The following is a 25,604-nucleotide window of genomic DNA, read 5'->3' as shown; positions in this document are numbered from 1 at the left end:
ACACCGCAACTAGAAGTAGCCGTGAGGTGTGCCTAACACCTAAAACCCTAGACACCTCGACACAGCCGGACGACTAAATACCCCTATAGATTGAAATAGGAATACTAACTTGCCTCAGAGCAGAACCCCAAAGGATAGGCAGCCCCCCACAAATATTGACTGTGAATAGGAGAGGAAAGACACACAGGCAGAAAACAGATTTTATTCAAAAGAGGCCACTCTAGCTAAACAGGGAAAGATAGGACAGAATACTAAGCGGTCAGTATTAAAACTCTAAAAATATCCAGAGCAGAAAATACAAAAAGTTCCACAATCTAACTAAAGACATGGAATGTATATCTGCAACTCCTGGGAATCCAACATGACTGAGAAAATACTGATATAATCTAAGCTGGACAAAAAAACACTGAATATCACTAAATTGTTAAGCACACCGCATGTGTGCCACCAAAACCGGACACTTATCTTTGCAGATTTGCAGCAAGGCAGAAGGAACCAGGCAAGGACAAAACCTCCAAAAACAATGGACAACTGGCAAGGACTAATGAATCCTGCACGCCTAAATACCACAGTCAGAACTGCAATCAGCGGATACACCTGACCAGGGCTGCAATCCAGAGACAACTGCATTACCACCTACAACCACCGGAGGGAGCCCAAAAGCAGAATTCACAACAGTAAGCCTTCTTAGCTTTGAGACCTTACACCTCATGCAACACCTGCAATTTTTTTCCACAGAATAGAAACAGTATAATATGCAGGGCCGTATTTGCCACAAGGCACGTGAGGGGACGTGCCTAGGGTGCGAGGATCCGGGGGCGGCACCAGAGAAAGGTTTGTTTTTTTCTAAGTCTGGTGTCAACCGCCCACCCATCTCCCCCCTCCCCCCCTCCTTGAAGACTACATACTTGTTACCGCTGTCACTGCCGCTGGCCGCCGCGCTCCTGCCACCTCCACTGCCCGCCGCGCTCCTGCCTCGGATCACGGGTGTCTCCGCTCTGCCTCCCCGGCTGGTGCTTCCGTTCCTGCTGCTGCGCGCTCCCATCGCTCAGGCGCTCTCCTCTCCCCTGCAGCGGCGCGCGCCCTGCATTCCGCTTCCGGGTCCAGCCTTGTCAGCGGTCCCCCTGCACTTCCGGTGTCTTCAGTCTCTGGGGGAGTGCAGGGGTTGTGCAGGCGCCCTAGATTCTCTGACAAACGCAGGCGCGTTGTGTCTAATCTACTTCCTGGGATCTAGGTCAGTAATCCCCTCACCAATCCCGTCTCTGCCTCTGCTATAAGAGGCAGCCTCTCCTGCGTTTGGGTGCCTGATTGTCATAGCATTTCCTGTGCGTCTGGCCCTCCCTTCTTTAGCTCAGTGCTCTGTACCTGTCAGTGCTCTGTACCTGTCAGTGCTCTGTACCTGCCTGTACTCTGTACCTGCCTGTACTCCGTACCGGCTTTCTTGTGCTTAGTATTCCGCACCTCCGTTCCTTGTTACCCGTCTCCCTTTGGGTTCTCCTCTTGTGCTTACTTTTGTCGCTTACTTTTGTCTTTTGTTATTTTTTCCACAGTTCCTTTCCGTTCCAGCCTCTGTTTCCAGTTCGGCTCCTCCTCCCTGGATTCCCTTCTCCGTTCCTTCCTCTCTCCTCCTGTGAGCCGTCCCTCTCGGTACTTCACCGTGGGTAAGTGACCTCTGGGCCTGTCCCTGACGGTCCATGTATAGGGGTCGGTTCCATCTGGGTCCGCTCGCCCAGGGGTAGGTCTTCCCACGGTCCAGAGGGTCCACTCTCTTTCCAACCTTGACCGTTATAGTACAATCAGGCCATGGACCCCGCTAGTACACCCTTTTCGGCTCAGAAGGAGTTGGCCCATTTGCGCGATAATCAACAGCGCATAATGGCGTTCATGAAGACCATGGAGTCACGCTTAACGTCTCTGCAAGCTGCGGATCCTGTGAATGCCGCCCAGTTGGCGACTCTTCAGCAGGAGTTGTCTCAACAGCGTGATACTCAGACTCGCATGCTGAGTTACATGGCATCTATAGATGATCGCCTGTTTAATCTTCAGACGGTACCTACCACTTCCGCCTCGGCGTCTTCTCTAGATTCTACTCCTATGCCCTCCTCTCATCCTCCTCCTCGTTTGGGTAAACCCCCCCGGTATAATGGTGACCCTAAACTCTGCAGGGGGTTCCTAAATCAGTGTGGGCTCCATTTTGAACTCCTGCCCCTGCAGTACCCTACTGATCGTGCTAGAGTTGCTTTTATTGTGTCCCATTTGGAGGGGGAGGCTCTGGCTTGGATCAATCCCCTGTGGGAGCGTGATGACCCTGGAGTGTCTCACTTAGAGGAATTCCTAGAGACCTTTCGCAAGGTCTTCGATGAGCCTGGACGTTTAGCTTCCACGACTGAGTCTCTTTTTTGTTTACGTCAAGGTTCCCTCTCTGTCGGACAGTACGCCATCCGCTTCCGTACTTTGGCTTCGGAACTGGGATGGAACAATGAGGCTCTAGTAGGCGCATTCTGGCGGGGTCTGTCTAGCCGAATAAAGGACGAGCTCGCCAGACGTGACACACCTACCACTCTAGAGGATCTTATCTCTCTCGCTACTCGCATTGATCTTCGCTTCCAGGAACGTTCCCGTGAGTCGGCTAGAGAGAGGAGACCTAATTACCCTTCTGCATCCTCCCGTCCGTCTAGCAGTCTTCGAGCTCCCGTCCCAACCACTACTATCTCCGCTACTTCTGAACCTATGCAAATTGATCGGGTAAAAATGGCGGAACAACGCCGAAAGGAGAGACGTACCCAGGGTCTTTGTTTTTATTGCGGTAGTGCCGCCCATTTGCTACGTAGCTGTCCAGAGAGACCGGAAAACTCTTACGCCTAGGACAGGTAAGAGAGGCCTTCCTAGGTGTTCCTACTCCCTCTCAACCTTTAACTCTTTCTGTTTTACTCATTTCTAACCAGGGTCGTTCCTTCGAGGTTGCGTATGTGGATTCGGGCGCGGCAGGTAATTTTATCAGCCTTGAAGCAACTCGGAGGCTTCGCATTCCAGTCTTCTCCTTGGACACTCCTCGAATAATTGCTTCTGTGGATGGGAGACCCTTACAAGAAATAATTTCTTCAGTTACAGAAGAGGTAGAGTTACAAATCGGAGCTCTTCACCATGAAAAGATCGCCTTCTACGTTCTGCCTAACCTCTCTCACGCCTTACTACTTGGACTCCCTTGGCTTCGTGTTCATGAGCCTATCCTTAATTGGCGTACCGGAGATGTGCAGTGATTGGGGTGCCACTTGTCATGCACAGTGTCTTCAGTCTGTTCGTCCAGTAACCTCTCCACAATCCATCTGTGTTCCTGAAGGATTACCTCCTCCTTACTGGTCTTATGCGGACGTTTTTAACAAACAAGAGGCTGAGAGTCTTCCTCCACACCGGCCTTATGATTGCCCAATTGATCTCATGCCCAGTTGTTCTCCGCCTAGAGGAAGAATCTACCCTTTGTCGGCAGCAGAGACCCAGTCTATGACTGAATACATTAAGGAGAATCTGGCTAGAGGTTTCATCCGAAAATCTTCCTCCCCCGCGGGAGCGGGATTCTTCTTCGTAAAGAAAAAGGATGGTTCTTTACGTCCTTGTATCGATTATCGAGGATTGAACAACATTCCTATTAAAAACAGGTACCCTCTGCCTCTCATTCCTGAACTCTTCGACCGTCTTCGTGGTGCTCGTATTTTTACGAAACTTGACTTGCGAGGAGCTTATAACTTGGTTCGTATCCGCTCCGGCGACAAATGTAAGACAGCATTTAACACTCGGGACGGACACTATGAATACTTGGTCATGCCTTTCGGTCTTTGCAATGCCCCCGCAGTTTTTCAAGAATTCGTCAACGATGTGTTCCATGATCTTCTCTACTCTTGCATAGTGGTATATTTGGATGACATCCTTGTTTTTTCTCCTGATCTTCCATTCCATCGAAGAAGCGTTCGCCAAGTCCTGCAATGCCTGAGAGAAAACCATTTGTACGCCAAGTATGAGAAATGTCTATTTGAACAAACTTCTCTGCCGTTTCTCGGTTACGTCATTTCGGACTCCGGTCTGAAGATGGATCCTGAAAAGGTAACAGCCATTCTTAATTGGCCACGTCCTTGTGGAGTAAAAGCCATCCAACGGTTTATTGGGTTTGCCAATTATTATAGGCAATTCATTCTGCATTTCTCTTCTATGATCCAGCCTCTTTCTGTTCTCACCCGTAAGAGTTCCTGTCCAAAAGCCTGGACCTCGGATGCTGAGAATTCCTTTGAGCCCCTTAAGAAGTCCTTCTCCTCCGCACCAGTCTTGCATCATCCTGAAGTTAATAAACCCTTCATTCTGGAAGTAGATGCTTCTTCTACGGGTGCCGGAGCTGTACTCTCACAGAAAACGTCCGAGGGTCGAGTGGTTCCCTGTGGCTTCTATTCTAAAGCCTTTTCGAACTCCGAACGAAATTATACTATAGGGGATTGAGAGATGTTGGCCATCAAAATGGCTTTGGAGGAATGGAGGTATTTGTTGGAGGGTTCGGTGCATCCATTCATAATCTACTCTGATCATAAGAATCTCGCATATCTTCGAACCGCACAAAGACTTAATCCTCGACAAGCCAGATGGTCTCTCTTCTTTGCCCTCTTCGAGTTTGAACTACGTTTTCGACCCGGCAACAAGAACGTCAAGGCAGATGCTTTGTCTAGGGCTTTTCAACCTTCCGATACTGTGGAACAACCAGCATTCATCATTGATCCCTCCAAAGTCCTAACGGTGGCACCACTGCAAGTGATTCTTCCTCCGCCTGGTAAGACCCTCGTCTCTGATAACGATAAGGTGAGAGTATTATCCTGGGGACATTCTTCGAAAGTGGCTGGACATGCAGGATCTAAGAAGACCTTCTGTTATGGAAATAACAGAATGGCGCCCAACAGCGAGGCACGGATGAAAGCACGGGATCCTTCTAACCGGAGATACGGAAGTGTAGCGGTGGCCTTGGCACAGGGGCAGGAGACTGCGCAGCTCCATAAGTAAGGTAAGAAAATGTTATCATCTTACCTGAAAGTCCCCTGTGCCCAGTCCTTGTCTATGCCTCTTGCCGGTAAGATGTGGTCACAAATTCCCAGGTAGTGTAAAAAATCCGTAGCCACGAATCCACCCTGGGAGGTGTCTGCTGTGGACCGTGTATGTGTTTGTGTAAAATCCGAGAGAAGAAGGAAAAAGTGACTTTTGTTTGTGGTTGCTGAGAAACAGACCGCAGGAGGTCAAATCGCTGAGTAAGCTATCACAGATTCCCGTGCAAGAGGAAAGGAACAGGTAGTTCCGGAGCAGGTGGCTCCAGAATCCAGGCTCGGATGGTGATAGATTACAGGGGCTGCCACAGATTCCCGTAGTGCCGGCGATCCAGTCAGGACGTCCGGACCGGGGTGGTAGATTTCCCGCTTGTTGTGCTTCTCAAGCACTCAGGTGGCCCGGGCGCAGGTGCGTCCAGTGCGATTGGCAGTAGTCTGTTCCCAGCGCAGCCTGCATGTGTCACAGAATTTAAAAGGGCATCTCTCGGATTGTCTATCTGTCTGTTTGTGTCATGTACTATTGCCGCTTTAAGAAGCAGAAATAGTTCTCTTGTCCGAACTTCCTCTTTCTCCGTGCTGTTTAGCAGAGAGATATGCATTGTAAATCAAACTGTCACATTTTTTTTTTTTTTCCGGACTGTTTTCAGCTGCAGTGCTGGGTATGTGTAGTTTTTTTGTGAAGAAGTGAAATTTAAATTGTATCTATCATTTTTTTTTATGTGACCTACGTGTTTTCAGAAATGTGATTTTAGTGACATTTGATATTATTGCAATTTCATACGGAATAAAGAGGAAGTGTGTCTCTGACTGACAGCCGTTTTAATTTTTAATTTTTTTTACTCTCTTAAAGGGTCTTTCTTTTTGCGGCATTTTAAAGTTTTTAATTAAGTTTTCCTCAATCTTCAATCTCTTTACCTTTTTATTTTTTATTTATATATATTTTTGAAAAAGTTTTTTTTTTTTTCTTTACTATTGTATCAAAGTTTTGAGTTTTTGGTTGTGAACTAAGTTTTTGACGGTTTTTCTTATCGTTTTGGGTTTTACTTAGTGTTTTATATACTCATTTTTAGAAGTTTTTTTTAGTACTGTTTTCTTTTCTCATTTTTGTGTGTTTTTCATTTTCATTTTTTGCTTTTGCCATGGGGAATAGAGTGGCCGAGCAACAGGAAAGTCTTTTTACTTCCTGATGAGAAAACAGCCCCTAGATAGTGGCAGAATACGAAGGTGTTAAGTATGTGAAGATTTTGGAAGGTATAAAGTACGTGAAATTCATTAGAATGGCAGACTTCAAGCTGCAGAGTGGCATGACGTAGAAAGGAAAATAAGGGAAGTTAGCTGATGTTAGATTGCTGAATACTAATACATGGTATGAAGTGGCAGCAGAGCTTACATCGTTTAGATGGTACAGAAAGTTATGTGAGCAAACCAGGAAGTGATTTTTGTGGGTATGAGACGGGAGAATCCGCGCAGTCTGCTTTTAGCAGAATCCATGGTATAGGTAGTTATTTTTTTTTGCACAGTATGTGGTGCGCCCCGTCTCTCCCTACAGGGAGAAGGCATAATTGCTCCTCTCTATTATTCTTGTTGTTCTCCTCTATCCTCTTTCTTTTTTCTCTGTCAGTCTTTTCTCTCCGCATTCTCTCTCCTTTCTCTCTCCTCTCTCTCCATATTCTCTCTCTCTCTCTCTTCCCCTCTCTATCTCTCTCCTCCATACACTCCCTCTTCTCCTCACCCTCCCCTCCTACTATTCCTTTGTCTCACTCATCACCCCCTCCTCCTTCTTCTTCCTTTTTTTTTCCTCCGTGTTGCCGGCTGGGCCAACGCCCAATTCAAACAATATGGTGCTTACAGCACAAGGTGTCCCTGGCACAGTCTAGCCATTGCCATTTGTGATATCGGGGAAGGAAGGTGAAAGCCCCCCCTACAGTGGGCAGCCCCAGACATATCAGGCAGCAGTCAGCTCAGCCCTGGGTGCAGAGGGGGGAGGAGTGATATCAGAACGAGCTCACTGACAGATCCTCCGTTACCTCATTTCACAGTCAACAATATTGTAACCCTTAAGGTTTTACATGAACTTTGATATCACCATGTATTGATAATGTACAGCTTCAGCACCGGTCAGAGCTGCCTACATCCACATTCACACCAACATGAAACTATAATCCTAATCCATCATAGCTTCAGCAAGGGGGGAGACATCCTCACACAAAAAAGCAACTTCTAAGTCCAAAATCAGTCAGTGTACGACCCCAGTACAAGCTATCACAACTATTCCTCTGATGAAGATGAAGAGGGAACATCATACATGCTGTCTAGTACTAGAAAAGAAACCCACAGACACCAAGAATGCAGGGGCAGATAGAGGCACCACCATTACACTATGTGCACTGCACTTCAAGTCAGGTGACAATAGTCCAGACCCAGGGATGCATCCCATGCCATTTTACCAAAGAATGTAGCAGAAGCAGTAAACATATGCAGCCAGCTGGAATGATCTCTGGGCCATGAATGAAAATAGAAGCAGGTGATGCACTCTGGCCAATCATGAAGGAACAATTCAAACTTCCAGCAGAATCAGACATACACGCTTGGGAGTCAGGGCCACAGCTAATTGAACAGCTCAGAGAGTGGGCCAAAGGCAGATTGGCAGGACAAGCCGTGACATGAGCCAAGATAAGACAGAGTCTGTAAAGAAGTTTCATTGCAGAGTAATGCAAGTATTCCAAGACTTGGGCTTCACCATTCATGACCAGATACACAGGCCTTTGGGCATGGACTGAGACAGCCAATCAGGAAACCACTGATAGTGGCTAGGCCTAGGAACAGGTCAATAGCAGTGGACTGACCCAGAAAAAATGTTTTATGCGCGCCTAGGAGACTGTCTATTGCCGATTGTCACCAAAACTGCTACCATTATAGCACCACAAAAGAGCACAAAGAAGGAAAAGGGTGACATGCTGCTGAGAACACCAGAAGGGAAGCCAGAGGTGAAGACGCTACAAAGTGCCGACCAACACACCAGAAGAACCGCTGCAGACTCCAGAGAGGAGACACCGACCTCAATAAGGTTAGCAAAGGGGAGAAGCTATGTCGGAGCAGGAGGAAGAAGTGATGGCAGATGCAGCCACAGCCCCTGTAACGCCCCAAGACCTTGGGTTGGATGCAGCCGCCGGTCTCATGGCACCCCGGGCCTCGCCACGAATGCACCTGCAGGCCCTGTCTTACCACCGCAGCTTCAATCAGCAGGCCGGACCCCGCTGCCGCTACAATACCCATCATGCCGTTGACCACAGTAGCCAAAGGGATTGAGTCCCAACCAGGGGTGCAGAAGACAGCCCCTCTCATGGTGACTACTAACCTGGAAGTGCAACCACCCTACAAAGACAGAAGAAGTGTCAAGTGTTACATCTGTGGCAAGTTTGGCCATTTCCAGAACCAGTGCAAAGCACTCACGCCCCTGAAGAGACTGGACTCATGCAACCCAAGAGTTGGTCCAGAGAAACAGGTCAAGGAGGAAGTGCAGAAAGCAGTGAAGTACCCCGTCCATAGGACAGAGGCAAGCAAGCCAGACCCGCAAGACACTATGCTCCTGACATGTAAAACTTCATCTGCAGGACCAATACCTCAAATTACCTTTAAAAGTGGATGGCGTTGTCAGATCCAAAGTGGTGCAGCCAGAAGTGTGATGACACCTGTGGAACTCGCTGATCCCACCTGCCTATCAGAATTCTCTGTGTCTCGCATGGGCATTGATGGTCAAGTCAGACCTTCTCAGCTTACAAAGCCACTGAGCGTGTGCACTCAGCCAGGACACTCTATCCTGTCCCAGTTTGTGGTGTAAAGGACCTGCCACTCAACCTGCTGGGAGCGAACCTACTGCAGAAGCTGAAGGCAACCACAGTGTTCCAGGAAGATGGGACAGTGACACTTTCTTCATCCCTGACCCGAGAAGAGTCATGCTGGCGGCCCTACAAGAACATTAAACAATCGAGGCCTACCCAAGGAGGTACTGGATGTAGTACCAGAAAGTCTATGGTCTAAGGGACCCCAGCACGTGAGAAAACCTCAAGTTGCCCCAGTACGGGTGTCACTCAAGCCATGTACCCCGTACCCTCGTAAGGCCCAGGCCAGGCCTAGAGTCAAGCTGCCTCTGACCAACTGAAGGTCTACCTGGAAATAGGAATCATTGTTCCTCGCACATCGCCTTGCAATACCCCGCTTTTCCCCGCCAAGAAAAAGACTGTAAAAGGAGAGCCAGCCAAGTTCAGAATGGTATATAACCTGAGAGCTGTGAATGACGCCACAGTGTTTGAAACTGCAATTATGCCGAATCCGCACACTCTGCTCTCAAATGTGCCTGCCACAGCAAAAGTGTTCACAGTGACCGACCTGGCTAAGGTTTTCTTCAGTGTTCCCCCTCATCCGGAAGACCAGTTCCTGTTTGCCTTAATGCACCAGGGGGGACACCACACATGGACAGTGATGCCACAGTGGGCCCAGAACAGCCCTTCACAGTTCACCAAAGCAATGTCCACAGTTCTCACCAACTGAGTCACAGAACAAGCAGAAGTAACCCTGCTACAATACATGGACAATCTACTCCTTTGTGCAGTTGACTTTGACACGTGTAAAGCCCATTCCTTGTATCTCCTACTCTGCCTGGCGGAGCAGCACTGCAAGATCTCAAAGAACAAAGTCCAGTGGTGTCTGAAGCAAGTTACGTTCCAGAGACACTGTATTGCTCACCAGGCGAAACACCTGACAGATGACCGGAAGACCACAGTGGAGAAGATGGTCCCTCCGACAACTCCAAAGGTGCTACAGGCCTTCCTTGGTCTAGTTTCATATTGCAGAGCCTGGATCCCTGATGCTTCCGTCCTAATGCAGCCTCTGTGTGAATAAAACAGCGTGACCCCGTTCCTCCAGACAGATGTGGCCTTCAGTTCGTTCAAGAAGTTAAAAGGCTCTGTAGTCTCAGCGCCAGCACTAGGCCTATCTGACTACAAGAAGCCATTCCGTCTCTACTTGATGAGAAGAGAAGGCCTTGCTACTGGAGTCCTGACACAGCTTCAGGGGGGAAAACAGAGACTTTCGGACTACTTTTCAGCTTGCCTGGATCCAGTTGCAAGGGGAACCTCTTCCTCCCGCATGAGAGCAGCAGTTGCAGCACACGCCCTCCTGGACAGGACTACTGACATCAGTGGAAACAACCATTGGAAATCCTGGCTCTGCATGACATCTCAGCAATCCTCAACCAAACCCAGCTAAAACATCTCTCCACCGCCAGGCATCTTCGCCTCCAGTGCTCTCTACTCCTGCCCAACAATGTCACCATCTCCAAATGCACAGTCCTCAATCCGCCCACTCTACTCCCACTCCCAAGGGGGGATACAGATACGGATCCTCAGATAAAAAGTCTGATCAAAATCTGCATGATACCTTCTGCAGGGATCTGAATTTGCTCTGGACGGATGACCATGATTGCTTCAGCATCATGCAACAGGAAACAGCAGGACTACCCAAGGTGGCAGAAGAGCCACTGACCAACCCAGAGTTGATCCTCTATGTGGATGGCTCCAGATTTGCAGATGATGAAGGAAGATTCCACACGGGAGGTGCAGCGACCAGCAATCAAGAGATCCTGTGGTCCAGAAGTCTGCCGCCCAGTCTGTCAGCCCAGGAAGCAGAACTGATAGCGCTGATGAAGGCCTACCAGATGGCAGAAGACAAGACTGAGAAAATGTTTACCGATTCAAGGTACTTGCATGGCATAGCACACGACTTCGGACCCATCTGGGCTGCAAGGGACTTCATAACAGCCAGCGGAACAACCGTGAAGCATCAATGGAGCCATTAAGGACCTGCTGAACACACTTCAACTTCCAAAAGTGGTGACAATGCTAAAAGTCAAGGCGCATGGAAAACTGAACACAGTAGGGGCACGAGGCAACAACATGGCGGATATGACAGCCAAAGAAACAGTCAAGGGAAGACAATATGGACAAGTGGAAGAGGTCGTAGAGCCGGACGGCTACTACAGGACGGCTGAAGACAGGAAACCTGACAAGATGACATCCTGGGATCTGCTCAAAAAAGTTGCAAGAGCAAGCCCCAAAGGACAAGAAGGAATGCTGGGTGCAGAAGTGAGCAACACATGAAGAAGGAAGGGTATACTAAATGGACTACAAACCCTGTTTACCCCGAAGCATGTACCCTATGGTGGTCCAGTGGGCACATGGGCCCACACACAGATTAAAGACACAGATGAATGATCCGATTGGTGCTTACTGGTTCGCTCCAGAAATCTCCACCCTAACAGCCAAGTTCATAAACAGCTGTCTGACCTGTGGCAAATGCAACCCTGGAAGAATGAAGAAAGTTCCCACACATCAACTTGCCAGACCACTGTACCCCCTTCCAGAGGATCCAGATAGACCACATCCAGATGCCGCCAAGTGGAGGATTCGAATATGCCCTTGTGGTCGCGGACGTGTTCTCAGGATGGCCAGAAGCTTTCCCAGTGAAGAACCAGTCAGCAAAGACTACTGCAAAGAAGCTACTCTCAGAGACGAGATATGCAGCTATGGGGTCCCAGAAGTGATAGAGAGTGACCAGGGACCTGCATTCACAGCAAACCTCACATGAGAGATCTAGTCAGCAGTAGGGTCAGACTTAGGCCTACACACTCCCAATCACACTACTCAGTGTTAGGCACACTCCCAGAGGCCCAGAAAAGCTGTCACCATATGAAATTTTGTTTGTGTCTAGTCCCAGGTTAGGGGTATCCTTTCCCTTAGCAGCTGATTATGTAATATGATACTTTGTCTGCTTATGTAATTGAAATCACCAAGAAACTTGCTAACATCCATTCTCGAGTTTTTTTCTTCATTGCCAGATCCAGATTCAGTGTCCGGTATGCACTCCTAGAAGCCAGGAGACTGGGTGTTGGTGAAAAAGCTTGTAAGGAGAACACCACTCGATCCCAGATTTGATGATCCTGCTCAAGTGCTGCTGATGACACCAAACTCTGAAACTGGAGGGAAGACTCGCTTGGATCCACTCATCGCATGGCAAGAAAGCTCCCCTACCAGAAGATGACACCCAAGCCAGAATGATGTCGTGGATGCCCTGCCTGACCGAACAGATGACCTACCTGATAAAGACTGCACATCGCTCACTACACATGCTATTGACTAAGAGACTGATTGCAACGAACCCCCGTTAGGGACAGATCTCCTGACCGCCCATTTGCGAAAAGTCTGTATGGAGTGGGGCACAGGCGTTAGGCTTGTGTCAGTTCGCCAACAGCACAAAAGAGTTGCAGCGCTTTGGGACAGGAGGCTAGGATTAGGGCAAGTGATATCTAAGGGGGGCTTGTGATAGAAATATATATATCATGTAGATCTCACTTGCATGTATACTCCTCTATAATCAAATATATACTTATATGCTCACAGCTAATATATACATTATAATCAATGGTTTAAAATGGCTGACACAAACTAATATAACCTAGACAGATCATAAAATGGCTGACATGAACTAATATAAACCAGACAGATCATATGGGGTTTTCCATCCCTAAAAGCGGAATAATGTCAGATGTCTGATGACTGCTGATCAGATGTCTCAGCTTAATCAGCAGTCATATGAGCATTAATCACAATATTCCATATATGTTTAGATAACCAATGACAGAGGAGCTAGACAATATGGTAATTAACTAACCACCCCTGACAACCCCTAACCACTCCTTTCTATGTGAAAATATAAAACTATGTATGTACAATAAAGTATCAGTATTGATGGAATGTTGTTCTGTCACAGTTGTGTACAGTCCATTCTTGATGAGCGCTCAAAATACTCAGTCTAATTGGGAGCGGCCACAGCACACACAGGGATATATTTATCCAACCCTAATATTTCCATAACACTTCCTCCTCATCTCTCGCTATTATTGGTGGCCTACGTTGCGTCATGACGTCTGTGAGTTTGTCGCATCTTGCCCTTCCTGTGCTAGGAACAAGGTACCCAGACACTTACCGTTTGGCAGACTCCTTCCTCTCCCAGTTCTGTCGGCACCTTGGCAGCATATTGCCATGGATTTTGTCACTGATTTACCAAGCTCCTCCGGATGTACAGTAATCCTTGTCGTGGTAGATCGGTTTTCCAAAATGGCTCACTTTGTTTCTTTATCTGGGCTACCTTCTGCTCCTCAGTTAGCGAAGATATTCATCCAGAACATTTTCAGACTCCACGGTTTCCCTCTTCACATCGTGTCCGACAGAGGGGCTCAGTTTACTTCCCGCTTCTGGAGAGCTTTGTGCAATCTTCTTGGGGTGTCTCTGGACTTTTCTTCCGCTTATCACCCACAGACTAACGGCCAAGCTGAGCAAACCAACCAGACTTTAGCTGCCTATCTGCGACACTTCACAAATGCTCATCATAACGACTGGGTCGATCTGCTTCCGTGGGCCGAGTTTGCCTTCAATAACCACTCCAGTGAAGCGTCTGCGAAGACTCCTTTCTTTGTAATTTTCGGACAGCATCCTAGTCTGCCTCTACCAGTCTCTTCTACCTCTGGGGTCCCAGCCGCATACTCTTTAGCTCGCAACTTTTCTACGATCTGGGGTGAGGTTAAGAACTCGCTTGATAAAGCTTCCTTTCGGATGAAAAGACTAGCCGACAAGAGGCGTTTGGATTCCCCTCCTTTCATGCCTGGAGATAAAGTTTGGCTTTCTTCAAGATACATAAGGCTCAAGGTTCCATCCTACAAGCTTGGTCCACGCTACGTCGGTCCTTTTGAGATTCTGCGTCGGGTCAACGACGTTGCTTACAAGCTGAAATTGCCTGCCTCGCTCCGTATTCCCAATACCTTCCATGTTTCTCTACTCAAACCAGTGGTCTTTAACCGCTTCCACCCTTCCTCTGGTTTTTCTTCTCAACCTGTTGGCGCTGACAATGTTTTCGAGGTAAAGGATATTTTAGCCGTTAAAAAGATTCGTGGTAAGGACTTTTTCTTGGTTGATTGGAAGGGCTTTGGTCCCGAGGAGAGATCTTGGGAGCCTAAGGAAAACATTGATGCTCCTCGTATTCTTAACAAGTTCTTTGTCAGTTTACGCAGGGGGAATTGTAAGGAAGGGGGTACTGTTACCGCTGTCACTGCCGCTGGCCGCCGCGCTCCTGCCGCCTCCGCTGCCCGCCGCGCTCCTGCCTCGGATCACGGGTGTCTCCGCTCTGCCTCCCCGGCTGGTGCTTCCGTTCCTGCTGCTGCGCGCTCCCATCGCTCGGGCGCTCTCCTCTCCCCTGCAGCGGCGCGCGCCCGGCATTCCGCTTCCGGGTCCAGCCTTGTCAGCGGTCCCCCTGCACTTCCGGTGTCTTCAGTCTCTGGGGGAGTGCAGGGGTTGCGCAGGCGCCCTAGATTCTCTGACAAACGCAGGCGCGTTGTGTCTAATCTACTTCCTGGGATCTAAGTCAGTAATCCCCTCACCAATCCCGTCTCTGCCTCTGCTATAAGAGGCAGCCTCTCCTGCGTTTGGGTGCCTGATTGTCATAGCATTTCCTGTGCGTCTGGCCCTCCCTTCTTTAGCTCAGTGCTCTGTACCTGTCAGTGCTCTGTACCTGTCAGTGCTCTGTACCTGCCTGTACTCTGTACCTGCCTGTACTCCGTACCGGCTTTCTTGTGCTTAGTATTCCGCACCTCCGTTCCTTGTTACCTGTCTCCCTTTGGGTTCTCCTCTTGTGCTTACTTTTGTCTCTTACTTTTGTCTTTTGTTATTTTTTCCACAGTTCCTTTCCGTTCCAGCCTCTGTTTCCAGTTCGGCTCCTCCTCCCTGGATTCCCTTCTCCGTTCCTTCCTCTCTCCTCCTGTGAGCCGTCCCTCTCGGTACTTCACCGTGGGTAAGTGACCTCTGGGCCTGTCCCTGATGGTCCCTGTATAGGGGTCGGTTCCATCTGGGTCCGCTCGCCAAGGGGTAGGTCTTCCCACGGTCCAGAGGGTCCACTCTCTTTCCAACCTTGACCGTTATAATACTCACCCTTCTCCAGCGGTGCCTGCAGCTCCCATGGTCTCAGCGCCGGCAGCTCATCCTGTTCTCAGCGGTCACATGGTACCGCTCATTAAGGTGATGAATATGGATGCATATTCATGACCTTAATGAGCGGTACCATGTGACTGCTCACACAGGAAGAAGCTGCCGCTTCTGGAGTCAGGACATAGAATCTGATGCAGGGAGTTCAGCGCGCTGTGAGGAGGGTGAGTATGACAGCCCCGGGGAGGATGCAGAAGGATGGGAGGATGAAGGAGGACGGAGGAGGACAGTGGACTATGCAGGAGGACGGGGAGGATGAAGGAGGATGGAGGAGTAGGAAGGAGGATGGGGGAGTATGAAGGAGGATGGTATAATATGCAGGGCCGTATTTGCCACTAGGCACGTGAGGGGACGTGCCTAGGGTGCGAGGATCCGGGGGCAGCACCAGAGCAAGTTTTTTTTTAAGTCTGGGGTCAACCGCCCGCCCATCTCCCCCCTCCCCCCTCCTTGAAGATGCCTGAAGCTCCCATGGTCTCAGCGCCGGCAGCTCGTCCAGTTCTCAGCGGTCACATGGTACCGCTCATTAAGGTGATGAATATGTATGCATATTCATGACCTAAATGAGCGGTACCATGTGACTGCTCACATAGGAAGAAGCTGCCGTGCCTGGAGTCAGGACATAGAATCTGATGCAGGGAGTTCAGCGCGCTGTGAGGAGGGTGAGTATGCTGGAGGACGGGGGAGGATGAAGGAGGATGGGGGAGGATGAAGGAGGACAGGGGAGTACGAAGGAGGACCGGGGAGGATGCAGGAGGATGGGGAGGATGCAGGAGGATGGGGAAGATGAAGGAGGATGGGGGAGTATGAAGGAGAATGGGGAGGATGCAGGAGGATGGGGGAGTATGCAGGAGGACGGGGGAGTATGAAGGAGAATGGGGAGGATGCAGGAGGATGGGGGAGTATGCAGGAGGACGGGGAGGATGAAGGAGGACAGGGAGGATGAAGGAGGATGGGGGAGAATGAAGGAGGATGGGGGAGGATGACGGAGGAAAGGGAGGATGCAGGAGTATGCGGGAGTATGAAGGAGGACGGGGGAGTATGAAGGAGGACGGGGGAGTATACAGGAGGATGGGGAGGATGAAGGAGGACGGGAAAGGATGAAAGAGGATGGGGGACTAGGAAGGAGGACAGGGAGTATGAAGGAGGACGGGGAGGATGCAGGAGGATTGGGGAGTATGAAGGAGGATGGGGAGGTTGCAGGAGGACAGGGGAGGATGCAGGAGGATGGGGGAGGAAGGAGGACGGGGAGAATGAAGGAGGACGAGGGAGAATGAAAGAGGATGGGGAGGATGCAGGAGGATGGGAGAGGATGAAGGAGGAATGGAGGAGTATGAAGGAGGACGGGGAGGATGCAGGAGGACGCGGGGTATGCAGGAGGATGGGGAGGATGAAGGAGGATGGGGAGGAAGAAGGAGGATGGGGAGGATGAAGAAGGATGGGGGAGTATGAAGGAGGATGGGGGAGTATGAAGGAGGACGGGGAAGGATGAAGGAGGACGGGGAGGATGAAGGATGATGGGGGAGGATGCAGGAGGATGGGAAGAGTATGCAGGAGGACGGGGAGGATGCAGGAGGATGAGGGAGGATGAATTTGGACTGGGGAGGATGCAGGAGGACGGGGGAGTATGCAGGAGGAAGTGGAGGATGCATGAGGATGGGGGAGGGTGAAGGAGGATGGGGAGGATGAAGGAGGACGGGGGAGGATGCAGGGGGATGGGGAGGATGCAGGGGGATGGGGAGGATGCAGGAGGATGGGGGAGGATGAAGGAGGACGGGGGAGTATGCAGGAGGATGGGGGAGTATAAAAGAGGATAGGGGAGGATGAAGGCGGACAAGGGAGGATGAAGGAGGATGGGGAGGATGCAGGAGGATGGGTGAGGATGCAAGAGGGCAGGGGAGGATGCAGGAGGACAGGGGAGGATGAAGGAGGATGCATGAGGATGTGGGAGGATGAAGGAGGACGGGGAGGATGAAGGAAGATGGTGAAGCCACTCATATAAGGATTAGAGGGGGAAGAAGAGCCACGCATATAAGGATGGGAGGGGGAGCAGAGCCTTGCATATTAGGATGGGAGGGGGAGCAGATCCACGCATGTAAGGATGGGAGGGGGAGCAGAGCCATGCATATAAGGATGGGAGGGGGGAGCAGAGCCACACATATAAGGATGGGAGGGGGGAGCAGAGCCACGCATATAAGGATAGGAGGGGGGAACAGAGCCACGCATATAAGGATGGGAGGGGGGAACAGAGCCACGCATATAAGGATGGGAGGGGGGAGCATAGCCATGCATATAAGGATGGGAGGGGGGAGCAGAGCCACGCATACAAGATGGGAGGGGGGAGCAGTGCCACGCATACATGATGGGAGGGGGGAGCAGAGCCACGCATACAAGATGGGAGGGGGAGCCATGCATATAACAGGGGGAGCCACTCAGAGCAGGACAAGAGGGGAGAGCCACACATGATGGACAGTTATGAGGGGACAATACATACCCGGCTTATACTCGAGTTGTTAAGCTTACCCAGTTTTTGGTGGCAAAATTAGGTTCCTCAGTTTACACTCGTGTCGGCTTATACTCGAGTATATACGGTATGTAATATATACACATGTATGTGTGTGTGGCTATATTTATATAGCTTTGTCACCATAAAACAGGGGGGCCCCAGACACAGTTCTTGCACAGGGGCCCCAAGCTGTCAGTGTCGGCCCCTGCCCAGGTAACAATTGTACTCGCATCTTACAGAAGTGAGTACAATTGAGGCTCTGACTGCCGGGTCAGAGAGATGTGAGCAGCATGATCAGATCATGTGATCAAGCTGCTGACGTTGCTCACTCGCGCTGCAGAGGCAAACAATGGTGGAAAGTGCTCCAGTGGAGCAGAAGACACCGAAGATTAAGTGCACGGGAGGGGGGGACAATTTGAGTAGGGATGGGGGGATTTATTATGTGTGGGGAGAATTGGAGTGGGGATGGGGGTGCTTAATGTGTGGGGTGAGATTTAAGGGTGAAAAATGAAAAGCAAAGGGGGAGACTCCCCCCCAGTACTCGTGGAATGGGGGCATGTATGAAGAAACAGTATGGGGGGATGGGTGCAGACATTATGGGGAGCGACGGGGGAATGTATGTGGACACAGTATGAGTAGCGATGTGAAAAATGGATGTAGACAGAGTACGGGGAGTGAGGGTAATGGGATGTGTGCAGACACAGCATGGGGAGTTAGGTGAGCAGGCAGTATTGAAAGTGAAGGGGGAAGTATATCCGGAGACAGTATGGTGAACAGGAGGAATGTGAGAGGAGATAGTATGAGGAAGGAGGGGAATAGTGTGAGGAGACAGTATGGGGGGAGAACAGTGAGTGGGCACAGAATAGAAACAGAGTAGTGGGTTCGTGTCATGGGGGAACAGTATACCAAGGAGGGGGGGTGTGATAAGAGAGTACAGTATAAATACTGGGCCCTATAAGGGGACACAGTGTGAGAGGACAGTGTGAAGAGGGGGCCGGTATGGAAAGGAAAGGTCAGTGTGAAGAGCATGTACCATAAGAGGGACAATGTGGGGGTCATATTTTGTGCAGACAATATAGTGAGGGGCAATTTTTTATTCAGGAGCATTATAATGACACTTGTATCTTTAAGGCATCATGTGGAGATTTTCTGCAAAAGAGCAGAGAAGATAGAAGTCTGCAGAGACGAGCTGTGGTTGAGAAAACTCATCATGGGATCTGGACAAGATGAAGAAAAGAAGGAGAATGACACCAGAGACGATGTCATGTATAGGGTACCTGGATGTAAATGTTATTTGTGATACTGACTAAGGCCAAGGTCACACTAGGTGTATGAAAATACGGTCCGATTTTTACGGCCGTAATACGCAGAAATGTTCCCAAAATAGTGATCCGTATGTCATCTGTAGGCAGCGTGTGGCAGCGTATTTTGGCGCATGTAAATCTCCATATGTAATCCGTATGGTATCTGTACGACAAAATGCAAAAAGCATATACAATGGATCCATGAGCTGAAATATTCATGAAAACATATATACCGTATATATATATATATATATATATATATATATATATATATGTCACTGAGACACACACACATATATATATATATATATATATATATATATATATATATATATATATATATATTTATATTTAATACAGCGCTAGATAGCAGAAAAGCCAGCTATTCAATTGCCAGCTTTTGCTATCTCCTTCCCAAACCCGACAGGATATGAGTAGTGTTGAGAGATACCTCCCGATATCGGAAAGTATCGGTATCGGAAAGTATCGGCCGATACCGGCAAAGTATCGGATCTCACCGATTCCGATACCCGATACCAATGCAAGTCAATGGGACGAAAATATCGGAATTAAAATAAACCCTTTCTTTCCTTGTAGGTTCATTCTACATGAAGGAAAACAACTAAGAATAATGTAGGATGTATTGGGGGAGGTGGCAGAGACATTAAAGGCATAGAGGTTTAGCCCAATCAAATAGAATAGCAGGAATTTTTTTTTTAAGAAGTTCGGAGTTACAAAGATATTGACTATGTTAAGATTTTTATTTTGTCAGATATTGATGTTTCACTACTTCCATGCCCTCCACCTTTTTTTTTACTTCTCCCACACTTTCTTCTTCATCATCCTCTCCAGGGTCATCGTCATCTAAGTGGTTGTCGTCTCTGGTGTCGTCGTCATCTTAGGGGTGGTCTTCCGGGTCATCGTCTTTAGTGTGTTGAACTTGGAAATGTAGCAGAAGGTACAAGAAGGCTGAAAAGATGCTGAGAAACAGCTGATGGAACTGGAACTCGGATGGCTACCCGAAGGTCCAAGAGCCAATGGAACTACCGAGGACCAGCTGACGTTACTGGAACCCGGTTACTAAGCAGGAGGTACCCGTGCCTAAAAGCACTACCAAGGACCACCTGACGTTGGTGGAACTCAGATACCCAGAAGGAGGCACCTAAGCCAAAGGCTCTGCCCGGAACCAGCTGACGGTACTGGTACCAGGATGGGGAGCAGAAGGTACAAGAGCAAAAGACACTGCCGAGAACCAGCTGACGGTACTGGAACCCGGATGGGTAGCAGAAGGTCCAAGAGCCAATGGAACTACCGAGGACTAGCTGACATTACTGGAACCCGGTTACTAAGCAGGAGGTACCCGTGCCTGAAAGCACTACCAAGGACCACCTGACGTTGGTGGAACTCGGATACCCAGAAGGAGGCACCTAAGCCAAGGGCTCTGCCCGGAACCAGCTGACGGTACTGGAACCAGGATGGGGAGCAGAAGGTACAAGAGCAAAAGACACTGCCGAGAACCAGCTGACGGTATTGGAATCAGGATGGGGACCTATTTAAGATTGTCTTCCTAGAGCCCCAACTAGCGGTGTTGGAGCAAAGGGTCAGCAGGGGGAGCTGAGTGTAGGCCGAAGCCTGCACTGGCGGCAGCTTGGTGTCTGCATGGCGTTTGCAGGACACGTTGCCGGCTACACAGCGGGCGAACAGCTGGCGTTGCTGAACCCCACTGACACATTGGCGGGTGTTTTTCTCTGTGCAGCCAGCACTTCCAGGGACCAACTGGCGGTGTTAGAGCCCGGGGTCAGCTGGAGGAGCAGAGGGAGCAGAGTGTAGGCCGAAGCCTGCACTGGAAGCAGCTTTGTGTCTGCGTGGCTGTTGCAGGACACGATGCTGGCTACACAGCGGGGGAACAGCTGGCGTTGCTGAACCCCACTGACACATTGGCGTGTGTTTTTCTCTGTGCAGCCAGCACTTCAAGGCACCAACTGGCGGTGTTGGAGCCCGGGCTCTGCAGGAGGAGCAGAGTTTAGGCCGAAGCCTAATTGAACCAATTTTAAAGGTAGCTTTTCACCCCCCCTCAGGTGTTACAAACTACAAGAGCCACCTTGTGCAGCAGTAGTGCTGCACAAGTCAAAGGTTGCTCTTTTAATTTTTCTCCTTGCACACGCTGAATGAATCACATATAACATTTAGCCCTTTATACAGTCAAACTGTGTTGGAGGCGGGAGTTTCCTTCTTAATGAGATGCAGCACAGCTGTGAAAAAAACCACCTTGGTGCTGGGCGCGGGCTCCTGAGCGTCGCATTTTGCTGCACAGGAGTCTGCGTTGTCGTGTTATCCCTTGGTCCTGCGCTGTTAGCGCTGCCCGTCTTCTTACATCATTTCATGTCGGCTGGTGCGGTTCACGATGCCCATGAATACCAGCCGCGCAGTGTCTTTTTATTAATTCACACTGCGGGGCTGGAATTCATGGCCTTGCGTAGTCAATATGTTCACCTCTCACTCGGGTCCTTACACCTGCTTCAGACTGAGCGGCGTCAGCTGATCCCTTATCGCATGCCACGATCATGAAGCCGCACAGTCTGAAGAAGGCGGAAGGAGATGAGGGACAGGCGAAGATATGCACTGCTCATGCCCATCAATCACACCCTCGCAGTCTACATAAGTAAGACACCGAGGGGCGTTGTGTCAGGCAGGGCGGCAGCAGAGGCGCAGCCAGCCAACCAATGATGCCAGAAGACGGGCAGCGCTACCAAGGGGGTTGCTGCGTGTCATTACAAAGGAAAGTCACACCTCAGGGATGTTTTAATGGTCTCAGGGGACACATTTTATACGTGTTGAGTTCGACGTGTGCGAGCAGAATAACCTAATGAGCCACCTTGTACAAAAGCAGCATTACTGCTGTACAAGGTGGTTGTTATACATACAAATGCCTGGGGGTGGGGGACAGGTTCCCTTCAATTTCAGTTCTTGTGTCTGCGTGGCTGTTGCAGGACATGATGCTGGCTACACAGCGGGGGAACAGCTGGCGTTGCTGAACCCCACTGACACATTGGCGGGTGTTTTTCTCTGTGCAGCCAGCACTTCGGGGCACCAACTGGTGGTGTTAGAGCCCAGGGTCAGCAGGAGGAGCAGAGGGAGCAGAGTGTAGGCTGAATCCTGCACTGGAGGCAGCTTTGTGTCTGCGTGGCTGTTGCAGGACACGATGCCGGCTACACAGCAGGGGAACAGCTGGCGCTGCTGAACCCCACTGACACATTGGTGGGTGTTTTTCTCTGTGCAGCCAGCACTTCGAGGCACCAACTGGCGGTGTTGGAGCCCGGGCTCTGCAGGAGGAGCAGAGTTTAGGCCGAAGCCTAATTGAACCAATTTTAAAGGTAGCCTTTAACCCCCCCTCAGGTGTAACAAACTACAAGAGCCACCTTGTGCAGCAGTAGTGCTGCACAAGTCAAATGTTGCTCTTTTAATTTTTCTCCTTGCACACGCTGAATGAAACACGTATAACATTTAGCCCTTTATACAGTCAAACTGTGTTGGAGGCGGGAGTTTCCTTCTTAATGAGACGCAGCACAGCTGTGAAAAAAACCACCTTGGTGCTGAGCGCGGGCTCCTGAGCGTCGCATTTTGCTGCACAGGAGTCTGCGTTGTCGTGTAATCCCTTGGTCCTGCGCTGTTAGCGCTGCCCGTTTCCTTACATCATTTCATGTCGGCCGGTGCGGTTCGCGATGCCCATAAATACCAGCCGCGCAGTGTCTTTTTATTAATTCACACTGCGGGGCTGGGATTCATGGCCTTGCGCAGTCAATATGTTTGCCTCTCACTCAGGTCCTTATACCTGCTTCAGACTGAGCGGCGTCAGCTGATCCCTTATCGCATGCCACGATCATGAAGCCGCACAGTCTGAAGAAGGCGGAAGGAGATGAGGGACAGGCGAAGATATGCACTGCTCATGCCCATCAATCACACCCTCGCAGTCTACATAAGTAAGACACCGAGGGGCGTTGTGTCAGGCAGGGCGGCAGCAGAGGCGCAGCCAGCCAACCAATGATGCCAGAAGACGGGCAGCGCTACCAAGGGGGTTGCTGCGTGTCATTACAAAGGAAAGTCACACCTCAGGGATGTTTTATGGTCTCAGGGGACACATTTTATACGTGTTGAGTTCGACGTGTGCGAGCAGAATAACCTAATGAGCCACCTTGTACAAAAGCAGCATTACTGCTGTACAAGGTGGTTGTTATACATACAAATGCCTGGGGGTGGGGGACAGGTTCCCTTCAATTTCAGTTCTTGTGTCTGCGTGGCTGTTGCAGGACATGATGCTGGCTACACAGCGGGGGAACAGCTGGCGTTGCTGAACCCCACTGACACATTGGCGGGTGTTTTTCTCTGTGCAGCCAGCACTTCGGGGCACCAACTGGCGGTGTTAGAGCCCAGGGTCAGCAGGAGGAGCAGAGGGAGCAGAGTGTAGGCTGAATCCTGCACTGGAGGCAGCTTTGTGTCTGCGTGGCTGTTGCAGGACACGATGCCGGCTACACAGCAGGGGAACAGCTGGCGCTGCTGAACCCCACTGACACATTGGTGGGTGTTTTTCTCTGTGCAGCCAGCACTTCGAGGCACCAACTGGCGGTGTTGGAGCCCGGGCTCTGCAGGAGGAGCAGAGTTTAGGCCGAAGCCTAATTGAACCAATTTTAAAGGTAGCCTTTAACCCCCCTCAGGTGTTACAAACTACAAGAGCCACCTTGTGCAGCAGTAGTGCTGCACAAGTCAAAGGTTGCTCTTTTAATTTTTCTCCTTGCACACGCTGAATGAAACACGTATAACATTTAGCCCTTTATACAGTCAAACTGTGTTGGAGGCGGGAGTTTCCTTCTTAATGAGACGCAGCACAGCTGTGAAAAAAACCACCTTGGTGCTGAGCGCGGGCTCCTGAGCGTCGCATTTTGCTGCACAGGAGTCTGCGTTGTCCTGTAATCCCTTGGTCCTGCGCTGTTAGCGCTGCCCGTTTCCTTACATCATTTCATGTCGGCCGGTGCGGTTCGCGATGCCCATGAATACCAGCCGCGCAGTGTCTTTTTATTAATTCACACTGCGGGGCTGGGATTCATGCCTTGCGCAGTCAATATCTTTGCCTCTCACTCGGGTCCTTATACCTGCTTCAGACTGAGCGGCGTCAGCTGATCCCTTATCGCATGCCACGATCATGAAGCCGCACAGTCTGAAGAAGGCGGAAGGAGATGAGGGACAGGCGAAGATATGCACTGCTCATGCCCATCAATCACACCCTCGCAGTCTACATAAATAAGACACCGAGGGGCGTTGTGTCGGGCAGGGCGGCAGCAGAGGCGCAGCCAGCCAACCAATGATGCCAGAAGATGGGCAGCGCTACCAAGGGGGTTGCTGCGTGTCATTACAAAGGAAAGACAAACCTCAGGGATGTTTTAATGGTCTCAGGGGACACATTTTATACGTGTTGAGTTCGACGTGTGCGAGCAGAATAACCTAATGAGCCACCTTGTACAAAAGCAGCATTACTGCTGTACAAGGTGGCTGTTATACATACAAACGCCTGGAGGGGGGGGACAGGTTCCCTTCAATTTCAGTTCTTGTGTCTGCGTGGCTGTTGCAGGACACGATGCCGGCTACACAGCAGGGGAACAGCTGGCGTTGCTGAACCCCACTGACACATTGGCGGGTGTTTTTCTCTGTGCAGCCAGCACTTCGGGGCACCAACTGGCGGTGTTAGAGCCCGGGGTCAGCAGGAGGAGCAGAGGGAGCAGAGTGTAGGCTGAAGCCTGCACTGGAGGCAGCTGTGTGTCTGCGTGGCTGTTGCAGGACACGATGCCGGCTACACAGCGGGGGAACAGCTGGCGTTGCTGAACCCCACTGACACATTGGCGGGTGTTTTTCTCTGTGCATCCAGCACTTCGGGGCACCAACTGGTGGTGTTAGAGCCCAGGGTCAGCAGGAGGAGCAGAGGGAGCAGAGGGAGCAGAGTGTAGGCCGAAGCCTGCACTGACGGCAGCTTTGTGTCTGCGTGGCTTTTGCAGGACACGATGCCGGCTACACAGCAGGGGAACAGCTGGCGGTGCTAAACCCCACTGACAGAGTGGTGTTTGTTTTGCTCTGTGCAGCCAGCACTTCCGGGCACCAACTGGCGGTGTTAGAGCCCAGGCTCTGCGGGAGGAGCAGAGGGAGCAGAGTGTAGGCCGAAGCCTGCACTGACGGCAGCTTTGTGTCTGCGTGGCTTTTGCAGGACACGATGCCGGCTACACAGCAGAGGAACAGCTGGTGGTGCTGAACCCCACTGACAGAGTGGTGGCTGTTTTGCTCTGTGCAGCCAGCACTTCCGGGCACCAACTGGCGGTGTTAGAGCCCAGGCTCTGCGGGAGGAGCAGAGTGTAGGCCGAAGCCTAATTGAACCAATTTTAAAGGTAGCCTTTAACCCCCCCTCAGGTGTTACAAACTACAAGAGCCACCTTGTGCAGCAGTAGTGCTGCACAAGTCAAAGGTTGCTCTTTTAATTTTTCTCCTTGCACACGCTGAATGAAACACGTATAACATTTAGCCCTTTATACAGTCAAACTGTGTTGGAGGCGGGAGTTTCCTTCTTAATGAGACGCAGCACAGCTGTGAA

General features: G+C 50.4%; 1 protein-coding gene across 1 annotated transcript in view; it reads left to right on the top strand.

The window, feature by feature from the left end:
- Window positions 1–509: 509 nt before the first annotated feature.
- The window catches only part of LOC143808062 (putative cation-transporting ATPase 13A5), a 318,077-nt gene continuing 292,982 nt past the window's right edge, over window positions 510–25,604 (top strand). Inside the window, exon 1 of the mRNA XM_077290322.1 lies at window positions 510–677. The gene's annotated coding sequence lies outside the window, so the exon portion shown is untranslated. The remainder of the gene's footprint in view (window positions 678–25,604) is intronic.

This window comes from Ranitomeya variabilis, chromosome 2, assembly GCF_051348905.1.
Source record: "Ranitomeya variabilis isolate aRanVar5 chromosome 2, aRanVar5.hap1, whole genome shotgun sequence".
Lineage (NCBI taxonomy): Eukaryota > Metazoa > Chordata > Amphibia > Anura > Dendrobatidae > Ranitomeya > Ranitomeya variabilis.
Note: the sequence above shows the minus strand (reverse complement) of the source record. Positions and strands in the feature narration are given on the sequence as shown.